This window comes from Lissotriton helveticus, chromosome 1_1, assembly GCF_964261635.1.
Source record: "Lissotriton helveticus chromosome 1_1, aLisHel1.1, whole genome shotgun sequence".
Classification (NCBI taxonomy): Eukaryota; Metazoa; Chordata; class Amphibia; order Caudata; family Salamandridae; genus Lissotriton; species Lissotriton helveticus.
The window spans coordinates 279,420,869-279,429,416 of NC_136057.1; positions in this window are offsets into that span (position 1 = coordinate 279,420,869).

The following is an 8,548-nucleotide window of genomic DNA, read 5'->3' on the forward strand; positions in this document are numbered from 1 at the left end:
CAAAGACTCCGGCAGAAAAACCTTTGCAGCTTTAGCCGCGTGCCAGGGAGGCCGAATGATTCATCAAGCGAGTGCTCTCCCCTGCAGCGCGTGGGCATGCGATGAAGGGCAACAAATAATCCACTACAGGAGTACCACCAAAATGTATATTCTGGAGGGTCGGAAATAGTGGCAGAGTCTACAATGCCCAAAAGGAAGTGGTGCTATCTGCATTACTGACGATGGATCACTTGGTGCCAGGTAAGAGAGCAACTGAAATGCCAATCTAGACTCCAGCAATGCCAGGTTGCACAAGCACTATGGGCACCAATCTGTGCCCACCTGGTAACACTTCAGTTCTTCCACTCATGAGGGAGGCTTCACTGGATCCATGCAGGGAGTGCACAATTCTTGTTTTGTGTTCCTGCCCATCATCCTTCGGGGTCTCAGAGGCCTTTTGGGTTTATAACAGACTCATGTTCTTTACACTTAGTGTATGACAAAGTATCACTGTATTCGAACTGTGGGCTTTTAATATACACAAAGATTATACTCTAGTGCCAGAAGACATGGAAAAGAACCGAGAACAGTGGTCTCAGCCGCCCTCCTATAAAGGCGGACACTGATGGAAAGGAATTCATTTTTCACTTATACATCGTAGTTTAAAGTGAAGGTTTTTGCATAAACTTTTGAAGCCAAAACTGAAAGCTTCAGCTGGTGCCCTACGACCATTCTTTGAGTGACCTTTGATGGCTTCAACATCTTGCCCCAAGGTGAACCGCTGGCATTACCAACTTCCAATCCATGGCGGCGAGCCTGGAAACACCGCTAGGATCCGGCAAACTACAAACATGGAGTGGTCCTTGGATTTTTGTTTAAAACGTTAACGTTCAAGTCCAGTTATTCCAATTTAATTTGTGCATCTTACTATCCACCAAATATTTATTTTTTCAAATGGATTTTGGAACATACATTTTTTTTGTTGAATTACTTCAACTTCACACATTTCACGAGGGAGCGGCCAGGTGCTTGTGTTATACCCACCAGGGGTTAAACAGCAATTCCATTTAAGCTATGACGGTGACCAGGCCTTCTTGTTCCAGCTGGCATCTATTTGGAACTTTTCATTAGGAGGTTCATGGCACTTTTTAAAAAAAAATTATGAAGTTCCAGAAAGCATTATACACCGGTCTCTGACCTAAAAATGATAATTTGAGCTTATCGCCAGGATGCCTTTGGATACGAGCGCTCTACAAAATAAATAGAAATAACCAGATTTCATTAACCTCTTGGTAAGAATACACGCTCCAAAATGAATAGCCACTTTTTGGTAGTAGTGTAAAGTAAAAGCCTCAGCAGAGAGCACTTAAGAATTAGAAACAGATTTAACGTAAACATCTACAAAAAAAAAAGAATATCCAATGGGACTCAACAATTTCAGAGGACAATCAGGAATTTCTACTTTTAAAGTGCAAGTCCAGAGCTTCGACAGTTTGTGCTGGAATACAATAACCAATATTTAACTTGTGTTGCTTCAAATTTAGACTTCAAGCAGCCATACGCTAGCTCAGTGTATTTCTAAGCCATAGCTGGATAGGCAGAAGGCAAAACCAATAACAATTAATAGGCCAAGACCAACAAAATAAAAAAATCCAAATAGCATGCTCGTTAACCGCATGCGTGCGGGCGGAATTCCGCTCGTACGCCGACTTTTTTGAAAGCGCACTTTACGTGACGAGCTGGGCTCGTCATGAGCGTGCGAGGAGGCTACCTCATGACGAGCCCAGCTCGTCATCAGCGTCGAAGGGGTTAAGATGTTGGAACTTAAGTTCACGTGTCTCCAGAGAAAGGCACTCAAAAGTTAGATAGACAAAGATAAACCTACCCTTATATAAACCTACCCTTATGGTGAGTTACACAAAGTCCTTCAATCTAATGTAGTTGATTAGCATTAGCATGTTCACATTTAAGACCCCAGGCAGCAATTGCCTTGCTTATTTTCATTCCCACACAGAACAAAGCTAACCAGATTTGTAATTTTTCTACTCTTAAATGATTTGTAGATGTTTTAACAAGCCAGCCTCATTAAAATGCTCAAAGGGTACGGTCTTGTAAATTCTTCCTACTAGCTTCTACTCCGGTCTAGGGCATGAATAGCTGCAGAGAGCTGGTTACAAGATAATAGATTGGACTTTTACATTTCTAAAGGGATATGCAGACAAAAAATACTTTCATTGGTATGAGATATGCACAGATCGCTAAAGTGGTCTAGGGTTTCCAATTGGCTGCAAAGCGCTCATCAGCTCCCGATCAAGGGTGGCGCACCTCATTCATGCACCGTTCAGGGTTTGCAATCATGAGCAGACTTTCAAATAAGACTAGTGCTGGAAGCAGATGTTTCCTATGTAGATGTTCAGGGACAAAAGCCGCTTCAGAGTGAATGGTGTCAAAGAGAAATTACCCGCACCACTGTGCCATCCAGATCTAGCCAACTGGTGCACAGCAGCTATGCCTAAAACCTGGGGCCAACTTATGGAAACTGCATCGGGGGTGCAATGGGAAGAGTTGTCCGCTTTGCAAGCTCCCAGGGCACTTTGGTATTTGAGAAATGGCCACAGATGCTTCTAAGGCCCTTTCTTTAGTACAGATAGTGCTGGCATACATATATCGCCAGCGCGGTCACCAGAGCGTGTTCCCTCATTTGCATGGGGGGGGGGGCATTGCCCAATGCAAATGAGGGAACCCCTTTACATCCGAGCCTTATCATAGACGCGGGTACAGAGGCAAAGAAACTGAGGACTTGCCTGGCCAGTGGGGTGTGGGGGGACATGTTGTAGGAATGGAGGTAGGTCCTGAATATCCTGGAACCAAATGAGTTTACACCTGCTACTAGAACACTTTGCTGTGATAGCAAGTCAAAGAACCGGGAATCCTGCCAGTCTAGGGAATAAAGTTCAAAGCTGTATTAACTGTAGTCCTCTATAAAATATAAACTAATGTACATGGTCAACACAAACATTGTAGACCACATAGGGTGACAGTGAAATTTCAAATAAAATGTCACAGGGAGTAAATATTTCCATGTAGGTTATAATGCAGTGACGTGGCAAAGACCAAATAAAGTCAGTTACTAAGAAATGCAGCATTCAACCCCTTCAAATGTGCCAAATAAACTGTTGATTGAGGTAGCTCGCTGATTACATATTTAATTATCAAACAGAGGGCCAGAGGAGTTAAGACCTGCAGGGCTTGACTTCCCTAATAGGAGTACATTAACCACAACAAACAACCCCTGATTCTACGAAGAGAACAGACGTAGTAATGGAGGGTCCCTTTTAAAGGACGGTTTCTGAAACCCACCAACAGCAGCATGCTTCACCACAGGGTAACCTCACACCGTGATGCCTCAGAAGGAGGAGCTCAGGGATGTTTTGAGAAGAGGTAGAATAAATACCTTAGATGCGATAGGTGTAATGAGAGCAGCAAAGCAAAATCAAAATAAAGACTGGGATATCTAAAACTAGCTCCAGGGTATGCAAATGTCTATTGGTGCATCCCTGGGACAGGATTAAAAATAAGCATTGGCAGAGCCAATAGGTCTCGCATTTGGGACCTTATAAGTGTTTAGCCATGCAACAGTTGGTGTTGTTGCACCAAGGATATTCTGCTGCATAGCTAAATACTTATAGGGTCCAAAAAGCAAGACCTACTGGCTATGCCTATGCTGGTTTTTTGTTGCGGTTTTGTTTAAATTGCCAGATCTACAATAGCTGGACATGGTGTTTGTTAACAGTTCTTTGCATCAAATGAACTTGTTTTCATTGCTCTGAATGTGGTTTCCATTCTGGTGTAGGAAGCAGTCATTCCCGGGGGTATGGGGGCTACCTAGCTGTTCGCATGCGCCAAACTTTGCAAATGGGAAAAAGCCTGGTGCGGGCGCAATTTATAAGTGTGTAGTGAGTGAGCCCAGGCAGCATGACTCACTTACACAGGAGTTCATGCACTGCACCTGCATACCCAGCATGGTTTATAGAAACTCGACCCACTCCCTCCCAGGCATCGAACCCATATTTACCAAGAAACTCTTAGAAGAGCCTGCACTGACGGCTGGTTGTGTGTGCCTGGTGAAAGCGTAAACTGACAGCTGTGTGCCTAGAGAAAGCGTGCACTGACGGCTGGTGGTGTGTGAATGCCTGCTGGAAGCGTGCACTGACAGCTGGTGGTGTGTGTGCCTGGTGAAAGCGCGCACTGACAGCTGGTAGTGGGTGTGCCTGGTGAAAGCGTGCACTGACGACTGATTGAATGTGTGCCTGGTGGAAGCAGGAGCATTCACAGTGATAGAAGACACAAATGAAACTGACGGAGGGGGGAGAAGGGAGGGGGACTGCAAGCAGAGGAGCATGATTCACAGCTAGAAGACACAAATGAAGCTGATCAGGAGGGAGGGGGAAAAGGGAGGGGGTAGTGCAAGCAGAGGAGCCTGATTACAGCAATAAAAACACAGATGGCAGCTTTGCACGTGCACAAGCTTGTGAACGCAATCTGTAGGCCAGCAAAAGCCTCTGGTGGCACGTTTAAAAGCCACTTAATAAATGTCTCGAAGAGACCGCATGCGCTCTCTCAGGCGAGACCTAACCAGGACACAACAGGAGGTGATTATATCTGCTTATAGGTAAAAAAATGGAAGGTTAGTTGTAGGTCTTATTACCCTCAGCGGTGTGGCAGCCTTCTTCAGGACCTATAGTTAAACCTTGTGTGATAGTGTGCTCATATGCAAAAATAAATTAGAAAACTAGGGTTTATACAAAACCAGTGGCCTCACATTACTAGCGATAGCCCCATGGTACACGTAAAATGTCCACCATAGTCAGAGTAAAGCATTGTGATCGAGATCTATAACCATCAAAAACACCACAACATTGTTGTTGGAAAAGGAGTTGGGCTTAACTCCTAGCAGTGGGAAGCATGCCTCAACTCAACCCTGGCATGGTGCTCAAGGTATTCAATACTATGTAATAGAGAGGACAGACAAAGCAAAAGAAAATATATTAGCACAAGAACCAAAGAAGACAACTCATGGTATTTCATAAAATCTTTACAGCATGTGACCCATATATACACCCGCATAGTTATGTCCCAGGGAGCTTAGTATATAATCCACCTGTGTGAGTCGACACGGAGTAGGTTACCCTTAACTAACCAGGGTAACATGAATTATTGGGAGTGATAGTAAGTGTACACTGGTATTGCCACCCCGGTTTTAAAACTGAGTAGGTAACTCCTTGTTAGAGGAGGTAACATTTTTGCTAGAAGTGTTAAGATAGGTTGTGCCCCCCCCCACTCCTTTTTATAAATGTGAAAAAAGTTACTGTTTTGTCACATATGTATATACACATGTATTCACATAAATAAGAAGTAAGGGAGCTCAAGTTCAATGGACTAACTAGAGGAGTACCCAGTAGCGTAGTAACATGAGCCCATGGGGAACGTTATAACTGGCGGCACCAAACAGTGCTCTTACCATGTTCTGTGCAAAAACACCAGGGAACAGATATAGCCAGAGGCAATTGGTGCATATGAAGGGCAGTTGTAGCAGTGCCTTCTCATGTCATGCTATTGGACACACAGTTTTAGTTACTGCCATCTGGGTGGTGCTGGGAAATTTAATTATGCATAAAGGCATTGCCCGCGATCACAAATAAGTACGTTTACATACACCACGAAAGCAAGGTATAGAAAATACGCCCACACCCCCATTTCTAATTAAAGCCATAACTAAACATGTTAAAAGTCTGAGTAACGACTGACACCGGAAGCTGGGTTTCATGGTTCGAGCCCCGGCGGCTGGTCAGCCCAGCACCATGTGAATCTGGGCAATAGCTCGCTTAATCTTCCCGGCGGCCCCCAGCGCCGGGATGCCTCCGGGTAGCTGTGCGCTTTACAAATACTGGATTTACATTTACAATATCCAATCCTACACCATGTAATGTCAATAAGGACAGAGGCATGTTGGGAAATGTAGTCTCATATGTATGGATATTTTTAATCAAACATGCTGTATGGTGGGAAACACCACCAACACTGGTATTACCGGTACATATGTGATCATGTCAGCTTTCCAGCACTTCAAAGTACATTGGGATATCCAACTATAAACTACACTTGGTCGATGATACTTAAATTCTCATCTTGCCTGAATGTCCCTCAAACCTGTATATTTTGATATGGTATCCCACAAGTCATTTATCAGAACTCAACAAGTTAGATTCAAGTTTAAACTAGTCACCCACGCCTACAAAACTCTCCACAACACCGGCCCAGCTCACCTCAACCACCGCCTCAAGTTACACCAGACACCTTCGATCTGCGTCCCACGCAACAGCACACCTCCCTCACATCAAGAAGACCAGAAGCGGAGGAAACTCTTACTCCTACCTCGCAGCTAAGACTTGGAATGAACTCATGAAACACCTCACAACCTCCCCCTTCCTGAAGGACTTCCGTAGGAACCTCAAGACATGACTCTTACAGATGAAACAGACAATCTTCTTCTCCTCCCTTAAGCCTACTCCTACTCTGCATCTGGATACCCTCAAGGATGATTAGCTGTACTCTACAAATGCACATAATATACAGGGAATCGGGCAAGGATGACAGTTTCCAGGAATAGGAGGGCATAACAATCAAACAACTTGCAACGCCCACTCGTCTGCAGCCAAAGCTGCCACTTCTTGCCAGAATAACAGGCCATCACCTCAGACAGGGTAGCTGTGTTGCAAAGGACACAAAGAGGTGTAGCAGTGGACTGGACTGCACACTGCCCCTGCTGTGACCTATGGAACCCTCTGCTCTGAAAACAGTGAGAAGAATGCTGAACCAGTGGCATCTTCTGGCAAAAAGGGACACCCACACCAGCGGACAATCACAAGAAGCGTGCCATAGATCTGTCCTTTATCTGCTGCAGGGCCAAATCAGTGTCCCTGAAGAGGGAGGACCCATGGAAGAGCATGCCAATAAGTGCAGATAGGCCATTCCCAGAAGAGCTTGGATGCGTTCCACTGGCCGGTCATCAGATGGTGTAACTGCTCAGAATAGCAAAGCACAAGGAATCGACAGTATCAAGACCGCAGAGCATAGAAAACCTTGTCACATCACAGCAGTCCTGGGAAATGATAGCATGAGTTTCCTCAAACCCCACAGGAAGGACTTGGGCCACCGAGTTCCACAGTGCATGGGAGAATCTGCTCAGACAGGCAGTATTCAGAGAGCAGGATAAGACTGGTGGATTTAAAAACCCTGCACTCAAGTGTCATGGCTATCCAGTGGTGCGGAAGGGAACACATTGAGATTAGCTTTGCTTGCCGAAGTCTGCACCACCATACCCTTCCAGGAAAGGATGTTGGGCAAGACAGTACAGGGCTGTGACACCAGGCAACTTGGCGCTTGACCAGGGCACCTGTGCGAGGTTTGGCCCAGGTAACCAGAAGGTCAGTCAAAACCTCATAGGGCAGAAGAGGTCCCGTAGAGGTTTGCCCTGGTTGCAAGACCCCAATCAATAAATTTGTTTGGACTGCTTGTGAGGGAAGTTAACCCGTTCTATGTGGACGGCCCCCGGCCATCAGACGTCACCGCGGGCGTGTGCGGACAGCTGTGGGCCGTCCAAATCGCGGACACGTGGAATTTGCCCACTCCGCGGTGAATTCCACGCGTGTTCAAGGGGTTAAATGTCTAAAATGTCAGCAACTCTACAGACCACCATAGCAAATCATGCAGCTTCTGCAGTGGCCAGGCCTAGTGGAAAAAACTAAAAAGTCAGGGGAGGTGTTTCAGCCACTCGTCTCCTGAAGCTAGTCATACACCAATTGTCGTTGTGATATGCCAGAGCAATGTCATCTCTGGCATCGTAAGTGCCATAATTTGTGTCCTCTCCCAAAATTTCATGAACGGTCCCCTGTCCTGAGGTTTTTGGAGAGGGGGTGGGAACAGTGACCGTATCAGAAAGAGTAGCGACAGAACTGGGACTAGGTTGGCGCTGCGCTGCCTTTGCGTCAAACAGGACTACAGTTGGGATATTCAGCACCAAAGTTGGCATTGGTGGATAATGCTCCAGCTGGGGGCCACAACAGTGCCAGAGTCAGTATGGATCTGGGAACAGGCCGATCTGGCCGGAAAGGGAGGTTTGCCAGTTGGGACACTTTGACCCTGTAGGAAAGTGCCCCTTTTTGACATTGTTGCCCACTTTTTGCCTGGTACTCAATGTGGGTTTGCCTGAAAGAGCACTGGGTTCCCGCAAGTCAGGTTCCCAGTGCCAGAGCGCTTTTCCAAAAACTGTACAATTGTTCCCCCAATTGGCAAACCTTTGGCACACTCCAAGCCCTAGTAACTAATAGTTTAACTGTCTGTATAGTTTAGCAGCTTGAAGATCTTTCTGGATTCACTATGCTGTGCATTATTCCGCGGTCTAGTGGTTGGGTCCGGAATCTTAGTCTTTTCTTTTCGCAGCCCAGGTGGGCGTCGACGTCCCACCTTCTGGTGTACTTCCTGTGACGTCGGCACGCTTCCTGCGGAA